This window comes from Physcomitrium patens, chromosome 6, assembly GCF_059467195.1.
Source record: "Physcomitrium patens ecotype Gransden chromosome 6, ASM5946719v1, whole genome shotgun sequence".
In the NCBI taxonomy this organism is placed as follows: Eukaryota; Viridiplantae; Streptophyta; class Bryopsida; order Funariales; family Funariaceae; genus Physcomitrium; species Physcomitrium patens.
In genome coordinates this window covers 18,492,894-18,511,620 of record NC_143415.1, presented here as the reverse complement: position 1 = coordinate 18,511,620, position 18,727 = coordinate 18,492,894, and positions in this window count along the sequence as shown.

Here is an 18,727-nt window from a genome sequence, read left to right as displayed (position 1 = left end):
AAGCAATAGGGCCAATAACAATGATACCTTATTTTACATTGCCAACCTATCAACAATCAGAGTTGTTCACAAATGTGACTATTAAAAATCCAAATAAAGCCTTATTATTAATTGTAACGAAGAAGATGGAAGAATTGGCTCTGAATTTGGCTAAAGATAAGAAAAAATGACATTAGTCTTCTGATACGAGACCTAATGTATGGTATAATAATTGTAAGGGACAAGGTCATTTTCATACGGAATGTCCATCACCCAGGCAAACAGGTGTTCAATGTACATTTTGCGGAGGAAAGCACCCTATCCAAAACTATTGGCATTTATAAAGGCAACAATAATTCAGTAATCAGACCATGATCTCAGCAATTCAATAGAAAGTCAATCAAATTCAAATGAGAAATACATATGGATGGAATGGAAATCGATCTAATTGACAAAATTGAACATTCAATAACTTTCAAAGTTTCAATTTTAATCAGGGATCTGTATCAAACCCCCAAAACTACGGGAAGAAGCAACAGAGGTATCAGCAATATGTTCTACCGATGTCATCGAACCAAGTACCCTCTGTACCAACAGAACAACCAAGATCATTTTCTAATCCTACATGGAACAAGCCTAGTAGGTATATACTAGTAAAAATACCTAATATACTAGATGGAAGTACAAGAAGACCACTTTGTTATTTCCGTTGCAAACACATTGGTCATTATGCCTGTGAATGTTCCAATCCCAGAGCCAGTGATGATTATGCGCTAGTGTGTGTAAATTACAAGCAATCGAAATATACTTATCAGCAATTTAATGCTCCATTCAATTTTAATAATTGAGATTAGCAGATTGAAAGCCAAGGAATAATGGAGGAGATAAATCAAGGTCCTGAAGATTCACCAGTTCATCGGGTAGAAGTAGTCCAAGCTGTCCATACAAGAAGTCAGCAAAAAGGAAAAGGATCAATTCAACATTTGGGTGATCTTAAAGCAAAGGGCCAATGAGACCCAATTACGGGGACATCCAATCCACGACTTGACATGGGCCCCTTACTCAGTATAAGATGTGAATCGGTTGTGCACCCTAATGAGGTACCAATTACAGAGGCTTTGGTTTCATGTCAAGTTGTTCCGTTTTCTACATAGTTTCGAGAAACGTCCTTTCCATTTAAAGATCTTCTAAGGGGGATAAATTCTAAAGAACCAATATCAGTCCAATTAGGAGATCAATCTTACCCATTGAAAGAACCAATTTTACAGGCTTTGTCAAATTTAGTTCCAATAGCTTTACCAATTTCCAATATAGAGAAAATCAATTTACTTGCATCGGTATCTAGGACTGGGAAGAAGAAATGGACATTAGGAATTACCACTAATACAAAACCATATGATATTCTAAAAGATTTGGACACCATACAGTCCACGATTTCTATGAAGCAACTATTGGCAGTAGCACCTAAGTGTCGAACTATCTTGAATTTCTCATTAATTTGTTGTAAATCTCAAAATAAAGAAATTCAAGAAATAAGTTTGAATCCCGATCCGGGTGCACCAATGATTGATGTCTCAATTGATGGAGTATTATTATCGGGAGTGCAAGTAGACAAAGGATCTAGTATAAATCTTATGAATGCCGCTACAATGGAAGAGTTGAATTTGGATCATCTATTGCCTACTATAGTAGTTTTGAGAATGATTGATTCTAGTCGAGTTAAACCTATGGATATTTTATGAAGTATTGATACAGTAATTGTGGGAATTACCTATAAAATTGATTATATTATTTTCCGATTACGAAGTTTTATATTGTCATATCCAATTTTATTGGGGCAATCGTGGTTGTATCAAGCTAAAGCTCAAAATGACTAAGGCCATAGTACATTGATAATTAGGAAAGGTAATGATAAAATTGTGCTTCAAATGTACTCTATCCAATATCACAAAAAAATTCAAGTTTTCAGTTCAGAATTCATATCAGATTGTGAAGATGAGTCTACAAAAGAAGAAATTAGTACACCTGACCTAATTTATGCTGATACAAGATAAGTTGTCGAGCACACTAGAATGAAATACCAATTGAAGGGACCGGAAGAGTATTTAGTTCCTCTAGATGTTATTGACGATTTTGATCATATGATTGCATATTAGATGAATAGACAGGATGTTAATCACATTAATGCTATAGAACTGGAGTTAAAAAGTTCTAATGTGTCAGATTTTATAAAAGATTCTAGAATTGAACAGAACATTATTCTAGAGACACCTGAAATTCTATGATGTCAACCAATTAATTTAGGTATAGGGGATGCTCTCTAAATCATTCAAATTTATGACGATATAAAAGGTAAGGAGAAAGAAATTTAGATGGATTACTTTTTAATGCATAAATTTACTTTTACATGGTCATATGCGGATTTGAAAGGAATTCCAGCTAAAGTTTGTGAGCATCAAATTATATTACAGGAGAATGCTACACTACTACGCCAAAGACAACATCGACTTAATCCAAAATACTCACTTATGATAAAAGAAGAGCTGGATAAACTCTTAGAGGTTAGATTTATCTATCCAATTTTTTTTAGTAAATGGATTTCACCAATTGTTATGGTACCGAAAAAAAATGGAAAAGTTCATATTTGTCAAGATTTTTATAAATTAAATGCGGCTACCAAGAAGGATTATTTTTCTTTACCATTTATGGATAGTATATTGGATGTCGTCGTTGGACATGAATGTTATTCATTTCTTGATGGATTCTCTGATTATAATCAAGTTAAGATTACAAAAGAAGACCAATTAAAAACTACTTTTACTATGGATTGGAGGACCTTTGCCTATAAGATTATGCCATTTGGGCTTTGTAATGCACCAGCTACATTTCAAATGATAATAATGCAAGCATTCCAAGATTATCTATGAATTTCAATGGAAATATTTCTAAATGATTTTTATACATTTAGTACGAGAACTAGGTATTTAGAATGTCTAAGTTAATATTTGAATCAATGTGCCAAATATGGAATTTCTTTAAATTCAAAAAAATACCAATTTAGTGTGCTTTTTGGTAAACTATTGAGTCATATAATTTTGATGGCAGGCATTGCTACAGATCCGGATAAAATAAATATATAGTCGAATTAAAGCAACTAGACACTGTTACAGATGTTCGAGCATTTATTGGCCATGTCAGTTATTATCAGCAATTTATCTATCTATTCGCAGTTATATGCCTTTCTTTGACAAATCTCTTGAAGAAACCACCAACTGATGGGATCAATCCATTTTAGATAAAAGAATGTACAATTGCATTCGAAATATTGAAACAGAAATTGGTTTCAGCACCAATATTGGTAGCACCTTGTTGGACAAAACCATTCCAAGTTTATGTGGATGCATCTAATGTCACAATTGGTTCTATGCTAAGCCAAAAAGATGACCGAGGTTTTGATCATCCTATTTATTATGCAAGTCGTCAATTGATAGCAGCTGAAAGAAATTATATAACAATCGAAAGAGAAGCATTGAGGATGATTTATTCTGTACAAAAGTTTTGATATTATCTTCTTGGTTATAGATTTGTTTTCCATGTTGACCATGATGCTTTAAAATATATGATTAATAAGCCTCAATTGAGTAGTCATATTGTACAATGGATTTTACTCTTGCAAGAATTTGACTTTACTATTCACGTAAGACCAGAAAAATCATATTCCAATGTGGACCATTTATCTCGGTTATTCAATATATTAGGTAAAGAATCCATTAATGATGCACTATCCGATATGAAACTCTTTGTAGTAGATGTAATTATTCCCGAGTATAGTGAAATAATTCAATACATGATATTTCAAACCTTCTCACCTAATTTTAATGAAAAACTTAAACAATGCTTAATATTAAAATATGTATCTTATACAATGATTGGCGAAGCTTTATATAAACAAGGCAAAGATGGAGTTTTACAACGTTGTATTTATCAAACTAAAGTGAGTACTATATTAGAAGGTTGCTACTTGGACAGTTGTAGTGGATAGTTTACGAGAGATAGCATGGCTCGTAAAGCTTTATAGGCTGGTTATTGATGGCCAACAATATTTGTAGATGCCCACCAATTCATCCATCATTGTGATCCATATCAGAGAATGGATCGATCTAGTGGAACTTCAGCAATGCCATTGGTACCAATTCTAGCTGAAGTACCTTTTGAAAAATGGGAATTGATTTTGTGGGACCAATTACACCAGCCTCGAGAAATAAACAAAAAAGGTATATACTGGTAGCAATGAATTACGTAACAAAATAGGCTGAAGCAGTAGCTAAGAAAATCGATAGTACAAGAATAGTAGCAACCTTTTTGTATGAAAATATTATTACATGGTTTGATTGTCCACAAGAATTGATTAGTGATCGAGAAATTCATTTTATAAATAGTACAATCGAATCACTTTTTAGCTAAATACGAAATAAAACATTATAAGACTACACCATATCACGTTAGTGTAAATAGACAAATAGAAAAGACTAATAGAATTTTATGTAAAATCTTAACAAAAATAATTTCAGAAATTGGAACAGATTGGGACACTAAGTTGTTTGCAGCTTTATGGGCATACAGTATAGCATATAAAGTTACTACCAATGCTATCCCTTTTCAATTGGTTTATGGCGAGGAAACAATATTACCTATTGAATTGGAAGTCCAAAGTTTACGAATTGCTATAGCCAATAGATTGGAAGATTAGAATTCATTACGACACTGTTTAGAAGAATTAGAAAAATTGGATGAAACTAGAGCCAATACATGAATCATCATGGAAACTACACAAAAATGAAAGAAGCCTTATTATGATAGTAAGCTTAGACCAAAGGCTTTTATGCTAAATAATTTGGTACTTCTTTATGATAGTCGATTTAAAAAAAAAAAAAATTAAAAATTTCAAGTTCGATGGCATGGACTATATCGAGTTATTGACAAATTTCCAAATGGTTCAATACAATTGAAAGATTTTATGGATATTAAATTTATGATATGGATCAATGGCAATCGGCTTAAACTTTACTATACATAAACCCAAGATGGGTTTTTTGTTACAAAAGAAAGAATCGATCTAATAATTGGACCATAATAAGAAGTAGGAGGGGGGCTCTTGACAAGCATCATATTTTCTTTTGTGGTTAAGGAGAAGATGGCAAACATGGTGTTCGAGAAAGCAAGATTGGAGATCGATTGGAAGGAATAACAAGAATGGCTACAAGTAGAGGTTGGATATTGCAGACTAAATTAGCTACATTAGTAAAGGAGGCCAATAATTTAGTGCAGACCAATACACTAGTTTCAGCGACAACACCTTCGGAGATACCTTTGAAATTGATAAAAGAATGGCACAAGATGTTGGAAGACTGTGACAACCAAATTACCCGATGTTAGTCTCATGTACAGGAATTGGGTTTTTGAATGAAGATCTGATGACGCGTTTGGATAGAGAACCTCCAAACACTGAGGCAGATGATGAAGATATAAAGAAGAGAAGGTCACGAATTCAAAGGGTAATAAGCTAATGCCATTGACTAAAGAAGCCAACATTGCTATGTCTTTATAAGTTGAGGCTAAATAATGTTTGCGACGACGCTGCATAATTAGGAGTGGGGCTATATAGAATAGATAAATCAACTTTGTGGTAAGTTATTGGTTGGTTATTGATAACCTTGAGAATTAGACTGATGACTAGGCAGTTTAATTGATAATAGTAGGTTGTTAGTGGAATAAATAGTTAAGAATTCAAAGGATCATAACCTTTAGAATCCGCTGGCCGACGAATCATCTTTTTGGTAGAATAAAGAGATTGAAGAAAGAGAGATTGGAGCTAGACTGTGAGAGTTGTAAATTAGGGTAAGCTTCGTGCTACCTCTTTATTTTCTTTACTTTTATTATTTACTTATGAAGAATTATGATTGAGAGAAGTATTGTTGAATTGATAGTCGTAGAATGGATTGTGTGTTCAATCTAGACGAAAGTAGTAAGCCTTGGTATTTTGTAGTTTGATAATTGATTTTAGATAGTGAGAGTATAGTCAATTGTGACACTAACAGACATAATTTATATAACCAATCTTTTTCCGTATTCGAATCCACCTCTATTAACTCAATTGCTTTGGTATATTGAAGCTTGAATGCAACGAGAACAACAATGGTCAAAAAATCTAAATCCGTATATGTAGAAATAATAGATGGTCAACCTTTATTCTCTAGAAATATCACTCATGACATGATTCTATTAGAAATAACCTTCTACAATCATAGCAGCCATGTAGTATTCAACGTCATTAAATCACAATTAAGTCTATTTATTTTAGGACTCTTATGGCTTGAAAAGTACAATCCACAAATAAATTTGGTATTCCAAATGCTAAAATTTCTTCTAATAAATCATAAAACCTCTAGATCTTTAAAAAAGCTTCTAACACCTGATAAGCCAAAACTTAAATAATATTTATTTATTGGAGCTAGAGCATTTGTGAGGGTGGTCAAATAGGGCATTATATTTGCTATCTACACAAATCCATGATCAAAATCTGTAGTTGCTACAACAACAATTCTAAAGGTGTATAAGAATTTTGTAAATATATTTGAAAAAAAAAAATACAGACATCATATATAAGCATCACCCTTACGATTGTGCAATTGACCTTCAAGAAGGTACTCAACTACTTTTTGGATCCATCTATAATTTATCTCAAAATGAGCTTGCGACTTTCAAAGAGTATATTGATAAAAATCTCACTAAGAATTTTATTTGATATTCAAAATCGCTAGTTGATGCTCTGATATTATTTATGAAGAAGAAAGATGGATCTTTATAAATATGTGTCAATTATCGTGGTCTTAATAAAATCTTAGTAAAGAATTGATATCCATTACCATTGATATCCAAACTTCTTTATCAACTTAGCCAAGCAAAGATCTTTATGAAGATTGATCTACAAGGTGCATATAATTTGGTATACATGAAGGAGAAAGATGAATAAAAGACAACATTTTCTACCATATATGGACATTTGGAATACAATATTATACCGTTTAGACTTATCAATGCACCAACCATATTCCATCACTTAATAAATGACATATTTTGCGTGCTTTTGGACAACTTTTTTATGATTTATTTGAATGATATTCTAATCTTTTTCAAGAATCTAGAAGTCCACAAATAACATATCGACCTTGTATTGAAAAAGCTATAAAATGTTAGACTATATGAAAAATTGGAGAAGTGTGTATTTCATGTACCTCAAGTCAAACTTGTTGAATATATTATTTCCAACAAAGGCCTTTTTATGGATCCAAAGAAAGTACAAGCAGTCATCGATTAGGTAAAACCAAAAACTATACAAGATGTTCAATGCTTTTTTGGATTTGTAAATTTCTATAGGATTTTTGTTAAAAAATTCTCCAAGTTTGCTGCTCCACTTATGCAGTTGACATGCAAGGATAAGCTGGACTAGAGCCTTGAAGCAGAGAAAGCTTTTCAAAGCTTAAAAGATGCTTACACAATAGCTCCAATTTTGATACATCCAGATTTCAAGAAGCCCTACTTTATAGAGACTGATGTCTCAATCTTTGCATTGAATGTAGTCTTATTGCAATATGAAAAAGATGACAAACTTCATTCAATTGTATTCCATTCTAGAAAATTTTGAGTAGTAGAAATTAATTCCAAAATATATAATAAAGAATTACTTGCCATTGTAGATTCTTTCCAAGAATAGTGCCACTTTCTTGAAAGCACCTTTCATCATGTGACTATATATATAGATCACAAGAATCTTGAATATTTCATGTCAATCCATGTCTTGAATTATTGCTAAGTGTATTGAGGTATATCTTTATCACGATTTGATTTTTGTATCATATATCAACTCGAGAGCCAACAAAGATTATCAGATACATTATCAAGATGTTCCTATCTTAAACCAAAAGAATGCAAGGCTGTATATAATCAGTAATGGGCAACCTTTTTAAAGCTTGAGCAATTTCATCTTCAAACAACCAATGTATCAATGCCTGAGGATTTATTACTTCTTGGTGAGGTTCATAAAGCCTCAACTACAGATTCTCTTATTCTTAATATCAAGCACCTTGCCAACAATCTTCTTGAAGAGTCTTCTAAATTCAAGTATGAAGACAACCTCTTATTCTTGGAAGAATGTTTATTTATTTTTAAAGGACCAACTTGCTTGCGCGTTCTTCAAACATGCCATGACTTTCCTGCAGCTGGATATTTTAGATTTAATAAGATCTTAGAACTTGTGACTAAAAACTTTTAGTGGCCTAAAATGTGGAAGGATGTTAAAAAATTTGTACTATCATATGATACTTATTCAAGATCAAAAAACCCTTGACATCAACGATATGAACTACTTCAATTCTTTCCTATTCTAAGACAACTATGATCATCTATTTCCATCAATTTCATTACAAATCATCAACCATCAAGGTCATTTGATACTATCTTTGTAGTTGTTGATCAATTGACCAAGATGGTACATTTTATACCTTGCAAGAAGTCAATTACTTGTAAAGAGATGACAAGACTCTTTATTGATAATATCTATTATTATCACAAATTGCCAGACAATATTGTGTGAGATTATGGACCTCAATTTGTATCAAGGTTATGAAAGGTATTTTTTAAGATTCTTAAGGTTGACATCAACTTTTTTTCTGCCTTCTATCCTCAAAGTGATCGCCAAACGGAGTAGGTTAATAAAAATTTTGAGTAATATTTGAAGTGTACCATCAACTATCAATAAGACAACTAGACTTTCTATATGTCATTGGTGAGGTTTGTATATAATAATACAATTCATGCATCTATGCAACAAATACGATTCTATTTAAACTATGGTCATCATCCAAAATTGTATATGATAGAGCCTTCAAAGTCAGCAAATCTTATAGCAAAAAAATTGCTATGAAGATGGCTAAACTTCACGCAACCATGAAGACTCATCTAAAAAAGACTCGATAACATTATAAGCTAATAGCAAATGAATTCAAGAAGGAACATTCTCCATTCCAAGTTGATAACAAAGTGTGGCTTCTTTGGTATAATATAAAAATGAAGAGGTCATGTGATAAGTTAGACTACCAAATGTTGGGACCATTTGTGATTTAGAAACAAATCAATAACATAACTTATTGCTTGGAGTTACCTTCATCTATGAAGATTCATTCAATCTTTCATGTTTTACTTTTGAAAAGATATAAAGAATCAAACATACTAGGTCAAAGACAACCACTATCTTCTATGATTGAAATCAATGATCTTATTGAATTTGAGGTAGAAAAGATATTAGATTCAAGAATAAGATATGGAAGACTTGAATATCTGGTCCATTGGCGCACATATGATATCAATGATCATACATGGAAACCAGCTAGTAACCTTGTAAATACACAAAGAAGGTTCAAAAATTCCATCAACAACATTCATCTAGACCAAAAGTGGCAAAATGAAGAATAGTAGCTTAGTAAGATGGCTTCATTATGAAGATTCTTAGTTCTTGGCCTTATTAAGAAGGGGAAGAAGCAACCTTTGAAGAGGAAATTGTTGTCAAATATTTAAAATAGTATAAGTCAGTAGTTTGAGTTCATGATCAAAGCCTCTTTATATTTTTTTGGTCTTGTCTACTTTATATAATATGAATAGTCAAGAGATAGATATCTTGGTGATCATACCATCTCAACTAAGGAGCTCATAGAAACGACCTCAAGATAAAGAGCTGCCTAAACCATAAAGACGTCAAAGGATACCAAGTAATAGGTTGCTGGTTATTGTGTTTGAAATAGAACTTACCTATAAAAGATACTTAGAAAGAGTATTTGCAAGATAATTTCATAACAAAGATATCAAAGTCTATATTTGGTCACAAGTAAAAGGCTTGAGATACTATGGATGGCTACAAGGATCTTATGCTTGCTTTATTTTGAAGCCTTACAGAAACTTTTTAAGAAGCTTCTTAGGACCTAATATATATAGGAGTCGAGGCCTAGGAGATCTTCAATCTCAATAACTTATTTCTTATGGTCTAGCCATGATTTTCTTACCTTATATGTAATTATTATTCTAATGTTAAGCAAACTCTATTTCTTAAACTTGAATCCTTGTCTTATATACAATCTTTAACAGTTTTATATCAGATTCCAACTGCGTGATGTTCTGTTGTGGTTCACCTACTATGTGAAAATAATATGATTATATATTTAATATACAATATACCTAACAACATGGCCAAAGTAATGTTCTAGATTTCAATTGGTTGTAAAATGTGGTTAAATTATTACTTTAAAAGGAGGTTATTTAAAAGGATTACTATTAGAATTTATATAACTTTATTTTCTTTTGATAGTAGCTTTTGAGATTGATTTTATTGATAGTAACTTTAAATATTTAGAATCACCTTTATTAGACATTGGTGATCCTTGAAGTCTTATTTTGGTTCTTTAATTTGGTGTTTAGAACATATATTGAGTAAATCTTGTAAAGAAAAGAGTTGAAGAGGGATTTTGGCAGCAAAAAGAGAGTTTAGGATATTCATATAGATGAATGGAGATAGATGATGAAAATCTCTATTCCTACTGATCAAAAATCATGACCAATGGACTTCAAGGAAGCTTCTTAAGGCCATATTAGAGATTAGAATTAATTTTTTGGAGGCATTTGAGCTTTGGAGGATACGATCAATAATTTTTGATTCTTGGCTATGATTTGGTGCAAATTTTGAGTCTTTTAGAGTTTATATGAAAGAGATATGGATGCTCAAAGTTCAGGTATTGATTTTGTATCTACTGTCACTCTTTTAGATATAATGCATGTATAAGAAAGCAACAAAAGATCGACAACTAGGATTAAAGAGAGGGCTTTTTTGGCTATACTTTATGTATATTGTTTGATGAATTCTAAATTGGGATGAAGGAGTTATTGGAAGTTGAAGTTAGTATTTGGAATCTAACGAGTTGTAAGTGACCCGAATTGCTAGTAGTTGTGTTTTGAGCTATATCTTATGTAATTTGACAAGATTTTGGCTACAAATATTTAAGAATGTATATATCTATATTATTAAATTTTATATATAAGATTTGTAACATTTGGATTTTAGATTTGTGAGATATAAAGAAAATAGTACTTAGGTGCTTGTGAATTAGGATTTTAGAGCATTTGCTAGGATTTTTAAGATACCAGACGATTGGTAGTAAATTTACAATTGAATTTTTGTAACATAAAGTTTAAGGATGAATTCTATAGTATTCATAAATTTGGAAAAATCTGAATGGTTGGATCAAGAGATATGAATTTCTAAAATTTGAGAAGAAAAAATCCTTTGTAAGAATATTATATTTTGAAGAAATTTTATTATAACTTAAGCATTTTATAAAAAGTAAAGGAATTTTTTGGGAGCTAAAACTATATATATATATATATATATATATATATATATTGAAGATGGATATATAAAGCTATAATTAAATTTTTGTATAAAGATAAGCTTTTGAGAGGAGATTGTGGATTTCCTTCGAAGTTATTGAAAACCTAATCTATCAGCAAATAGTTAGCTATGATTTGGTATAGTTAAGAATGTTAGAAAATTTCTAGATATTTTAGAAAGCCTTATGTATAAATCTTCTTAAATATAAAAAGGTTTATTAGTACAATATCTTTTTGATATTATAGTATTTATTTATCTTTATTTTTAAAGTTAAATAACTTATTGAAACTTGGCCAATAAGTTAAAACTAAACTCTCTACAGCTAGGTACCTAATGTATTTCTAGATAGAAAACCATGCAATATGACAACAATTCCTATTGTAATAAGACAAACTTATTTTTTGAAATGTTATCTTCTTTGACAATCATACTTCTCATTTTGTAGTTATGTTGTTTTTTTAAATAATATTAAGTAGTGTGCTTAGGCTTTTAACAATATAAGTATTGTCCTTCTTGACAATGACAAGTCTTTTCTTGCTCAATAAGAGATTTGAAATACATATTATAAGGTGTCAAAATTATGAAGCATATAACATTACTAATTGATTGTGTTGTCACAAAACATAAATCTTATTAGTTGCAATATAATTTGTATCATTTTTTTTATATATAGATCAAAATTTTTCTAAAGAAAACCTCTAGATTATCCAATATTGGATCTTGTTGTTCAAGAAACGATAAAAATCATGATAGTGATAAACTTGAAATAAGTGTACCAATGAATCTAACTTGTGATCCTCAAAATTAGATGGCTTTGGACTTGAAGTTCAATCATGAATTATACTTGATAGATAAATCTTCAAAATTTGGATCTTATGCTATTAAACTTCTTGCATAATATAATCTTTGGTTCTCTAACTTTAAAAGGATGTTCTATCATAAAAAAAGGGACATATTTTTGTACAGATGTTGAAGCAACTTCAATCATTTCTATATCTTTAATTCTTGTTATTCTTATTATTTCTTGTGGTAGTAAATTGAGTTGATCCATTACAAGTATTAACTTCCTCAATTGCTTGTACATTTGTGACATTGTACTATTTATTTCAAAAAGTGCTATCATGATACTATTAAGAAAAAAGAAGATGTCTAATATTGCTCAAAAAAATATAAGAGAGGACTTGATAACAAAGAAAATACTAAAGAATTATTAGTTTGAAAGAAGATAATCTGTAACTTCTAATATGCTTATGTTGTATCAAGAAAAAAGTTAATATACTCTTAATCAAAAAAAAACAAGGCTCTCATATTGTAAGTGTATATTTTTTAATATATTTAGAAGAAGAATCCAATAAAAGCAAATAAACAAGTGAAATTTCTTCAAAGATGTTTGACAAAATAGAATTAAGGAAGTAAGTATATTAAAAGAAAATTAGATTGGCTACTGCTAAAAGACAAGAAAATTAAAGACTCTTGAAACTAGACTAGAAGCAAAAAGAAGTTGACAAGAAAGAAGAATCCTTAACTTCTGCTTCTATATATACTATCCATCTAAGAGCTATGTGGCAACCTTCTCATATTACGTAAAACATTGCTTGAGAATGCACCAAGTACCTAGTTGTAGAATGTAGAAGGAGTATTATAATAATAAGATTTTAATTCTAATAGAATCCTAAATAAATCCAATTAAACCTTAACAATGCTAATCAAGCTTTAATCAATCTAAAGAACCTCAAAAAAATTACAAAAGAAGCATGAAAAAATTCCTAAAGAAACTTGATGGAAGAATTAAAATAAAATTCAAAGTATATCTTAAATAAATTCTAACCAAATATTACTTTAATTCTAATTAAAATCATAATATTTTTTACTTAAATCCTAAGTCAAATCTTAATTAAATCTTAAATAGATTCTAAATCCTAATCAATTCTTAATCAAATTATCTTTATCATAGAGTAGTTTAGAACCTCAATATGTAGTAATTATATCATTGATCTTGTTTAATATTTTACACACCTTTCAACAATTAAGTTGGCAACAAGCACACAAAATTTGAAAAAGATCGAATATACCAAATAGAAGATCAATCCTAAATTCTGCTTAGTTGTTGGCCAACCTCCTACTCCAATCTAAATGTTGAACTTCCTATACCAATATCTCCTTTTTGAACCATTGAATTGCCTCTAAAATATACTTAATTTTTAGAAAATCAAGTCTAATCTCCACAAAAAAAATCACTTCAATCCAATCAACAAATTGCTAAATATCTTAAAAATACACACTAACCTTCAAATTCTAATTTCTAAGACCTCAATCCACAGAAACCTTCACACACTTTCATCTAACTATTTGAATGACTTCAAAAATTTTACACACACTAACAACTAAAATACCAAAACACTATCCAAAATTCACCTATATATATACCACTAAATTCAAGAAATTCTCAATATTATAAATATAATTTTGTTTTTTAAAATCTAATCCAACCAAGAGCATCACTAACTTTGAAAATCTCTCAAAAATTAAATATTAATTTAATTGACATGAAATTAATGCTCAAAAATCTCTTTATCAGTTTGCTCTCAAATTTTGTTCTCCAATCTATCAAAATATCTTGTAGTTGTTGTAGATATGCAATTTTATGCCTTAGAATTTGTGACAATAGATTACGATATTACATAAGTAATAAAAAATAAAATCATCAAGAAATTCATGAAAAATATCATTTATTAAATATTCAAAAGCACTTAGTACATTTATGAGTCCAAAAGGCATGAAATTATATTTGAAATGCCCATACCTTATTTAAAATCTAGTCTTCCATTCATCTCTTTCTTTAATGTAGACCACGTTATAAGCTCTTCATAGATCTATTTTTGTATAGATCTTTGCTTGATACAGTTGGTCATGAAGTCTTCAAATCAGACATAGGAGATATCTATTCTTGATGGTGATCTTTTTAAGTCTTCAATAATCTATGTACATCCATAGATTTTTTATTTTTATTTTTTATTTTTTTTATAAATAATATAAAAGCTAACATTGTAGATTTTAAATAGCATATGAAGTTTTTAGCTAAGTTTTCATCAATGTATTTCTTTAGTGCAACCAACTCATTTTGCAATAAGCTATAGATCAATCCAAATAGTACTTAAGCTCTTTCTTACAAATTAATTGAACAATCATAAGATCAATATTCTAAAAGAATATTTTTATTTTTCTTTTCAAAGAAATCTTTGAAATCTTGATATTGACTATGAATATCACTATCTTGATATCTTTCTACTATGAAAAATGGACCTAACATATATATCAAAAAATGACTTTTTTTTTGCTGCCTGCATAAAAGCTCTTATATTTGGCAATAAGAGTTTGGATGTACTTGTCGCGGACACAAAATACAGACTTGAAATCTAACAAGAAGTTCAAGAAGAAGTGGCAGAACTAGATTAAACAGATGAGTACAAGAACAACACCAGAAAGGTGAGCTAGAACTCCAAGAGATGTGTTGTCGAGACTGAAGAACCCTTCAGCCTCGACTCCTATATATACTACTGAATAGGAAGCTTCTCGAGCTACTTCCGCTAACTAGGACGCTTCTCCAACAACTTCTACTAATTAGGAAACTTCTCGAGCAACTTCCTAGAATCTATCAGAATATTCTAGAACCTTCTAAGAATATTCTAGAACCTTCTAAGAGAATCTTTAGGGAATATTCTAAGAATCTTCTAGAACCTTCTAAAAGAATCTTTAGAGAATCTTTAGAGAATATTCTAGAAGAATATTCAAAGAATCTTCCAATGTATGTCCATGACATCACCTCCTCTTCTAACTTCGAGGTCTCCGAGAAGCAATGTTGTTATCAATCAATACCAACGCAAGAAAATGAAAATCTGTCGCATCACATCCGCTATGAATTCCAATTGTTGTTCGCGAGGCAAATGATTCATCGGCCCTTGGAGCCAACGGTAGTGACCAACACCTTCAACCTCTGACCAAGCGTGGACTTCTGTGTCTTCATTGTGAAACTGTCCTCCAAACACACCTTCTGGCTGACCGTCGTAGGCAGGCTCGACCTCAAATACAATTACTAGCGATCTGTTGCTCGGTATCCTCCGACGTCGTCGTGGTGCAGGCGGTTCTTCATCTCGCGGTCGTCTTCGTGAGCTAGTCGCTTGAGATGACATAACAAGTGTAGTATCTTGACTATCCATGTCTAAAGACTAAAATGATGAGAGCAAACTATAGTTGCTAACAAAGTTCTACACTATCGAACTATGGGTTTTGGAGGTGCCCTCCTCCCTTTTTATGCTACTTGATGAGCAAGCTTCAGCAAGAAGCTATCGTTGAATCGGCTTAGGTTTATGAGGATATCGTTGATAAAATTCTTGTACCTTTTTTGGCGCATTGGTAAGATTTTTGGCACGCTCCCACGTTCGTTCATTGATGTCGTATCCACTCCAATGCACTAAATACTCCAATTTTCTTCTATTACGCCGTGAATCTAGTACCTTTTCCACCTCGTATTCCTCATGGTTTTCAATTTCGATACTTGGTGGCGGACTTTGTACTCTTTGGAGAAAAGCTGACTCTCGATAAGGTTCCAACAAAGACACGTGAAAGACTGGATGTACCTTCATAGTAGCTGGTAACTCCAGACGATATGCCACCGGATTGATATGCTTCCCGATAACAAATGGCCCTAATCTCCGATAGTCCAATTTGTCACATGGCCGCTTGGTCTTGATATTCCGTCGAAGAAGCCATACTTTACTTCCAACTTTAAAAGTAGGCGCCTCATTTCGATATTTATCTGCAGATGCCTTGTAACTCTCTTGGGCAGATTGCAATTGAAGCTTCAACGTCGCTTGAAGCTCCGATAGTTGCTTCACAAATCCTTCAGCTGCTGGGTTGTTATTTGCTAAAGAACTCAATAAATCGAGCTTGGGGTGGTATCCGTAGTTGGAGAAGAATGGTGTTTGTTGAGTTGACGCATGAAGAGTGTTGTTGTATGCGAACCCAGCAAGCGGTAGATATGCAGTCCAATCATCTTGTTGATAGTTGATGCTGCATCGTAAATATTGCTCCAAAACTTGATTCACCCGCTCCGTTTGACTGTCAGTTTGAGGATGAAAAGCCAAAGAGAGCTTAATATCCACCTTCAATATCTCAAAGAGGGACCTCCAAAACTTGGATACAAACAGAGTACCTCGATCCGACACGATATCATCTGGTAGGCCCTGATAACGATATATGTTATCAAGAAAGAGTCTTACGGTGTCTTCACTTGACAATGTTTTCTTGCAAGGCACGAAATGCGCCATCTTTGTAAATCGATCCACCACAACAAAGATGCTGTCAAATGAATTCGATGGCGGTAGATCCGTAATGAAGTCCATAGAAACTGAAGACCATGGTCGGTGCGGAATAGGCAATGGCTGGAGAAGTCCATACGGACGATGTCGAGGGATCTTGGATCTTGAACAAACATCACAAGAAAGGACAAATTCCTTCACATCCTTCCACATTTGGGGCCACCAAAAATCTCGTGAAATGAGCTCCAAAGTCTTGTTGAATCCAAAATGTCCCGCAGCTGGAAAGTCGTGGCGAGATTGAAGTACTCGGAGTCGAGTTGGTCCTTTCGGGATATACAACCGCTCCTCAAAATACAGAAGATCTCCCTCCACCTTAAACTTGTCATTATCGACACGTTGTTTGATGTCAAGAGCTATAGAATCCTCAATGGTCGCAGTACGTACCTCGCTGAGGAAGCCGTCATCAATAGTTGCAACAGTAGCAAAAATCCTGAATTTTTTTGGTTTCAACAATGTTGTACATTGTTGATCAAACGCTGCTTCTCCAACCTTTGGCGCAAGATACGATCTTCTCGATAATACGTCAGATAATCCTTGCTGTTTTCCAGGGCGGTAGGTGATAATAAAGTCAAATCGTGATAGAGACATATTCCATCGAGCTTGACGACGATTCAAAATTCGAGCTGTCATGAAGTACTCCAAATTCTTGTGGTCCGTATAAACAGTCACTGGATGTGCAGCTCCTTCGAGGAAGTGACGCCACTCTTGGAAGGCATCCACTATAGCAAGCAACTCTTTGTCGTGGATCTCGTAGTTGATCTCAGCAGCAGAGAACTTTCGTGAATAGAATGCAACTGGGTGAAGCTTCTTGTCTATGCCCATCTGTGAAAGCACAGCTCCCAAAGCAAAATCTGAAGCATCGGTCTCTAAATAGAAAGCCTTTGCAAAGTCAGGGTGTACCAAGATTGGAGCCGTAGTGAATGCCGTCTTGAGATCTTGAAATGCTTTTGCTGCTTGTGATCCCCATTCGAGCTTGTCTTTGCTTGTTAGACGCGTGAGTGGTGCAGCAATTTGAGAATAATTCTTGATGAAGATCCGATAGAAGTTAGCAAATCTAAGAAAACACTGAACATCTCTAACTGTCTTCGGAACTTCCCAAGATATAATTGCTTCTACCTTTTTTGGATCCATCTTCAAGCCCTCTGTAGTCGCAATGAAGCCCAAAAATTCCATCTCATTCTGGTGAAATTGACACTTCTCCAACTTGGCGTAGAGTCCTCGTTCGCGTAGTTTTTCAAGAACCAAACAAACGTGCTTCTCATGTTCTTCTTCATTCTTGGAAAATATCAAAATATCATCCAGATAGATGACAACAAAGTCATCGTGGTACTCCCGAAAGATGTCGTTCATCATATGCTGAAAGACCGCTGGAGCATTGGTAAGACCAAAAGGCATGACATTGTACTCAAAATGGCCATACCTTGTACGAAAGGCTGTCTTCCATTCATCTCCTTCTTTGATTCGCACAAGGTTGTAGGCTCCTCTTAAATCAATCTTTGTAAAAATTCTTGCACGTCCAAGTTGATCTAAGAGGCCGGAGATCAAAGATAAGGGATAGCGATTTTTCTTGGTCACCTTGTTGAGTCCTCGGTAGTCCACGCACATCTGCAGTGAGCCATCCTTTTTCTTCACGAATAGGATTGGTGCTCCAGCTGGCGACTTTGAATGTCGAATAAAATTCTTGGCTAGATTTTCATCGATGTACTTCCGCAATTCTGCCAACTCCGTCTGCGATAGGTTGTATATTGGACCAAAAGGTGGTTGCGCTCCTTCCTCTAAGTCTATGGCGCAATCATATGGTCGATGTTCTGGCAGTATATCGGCGTTCTTCTTCTGAAACACGTCTTCAAAATCCCTATATTGCTCTGGTATATTC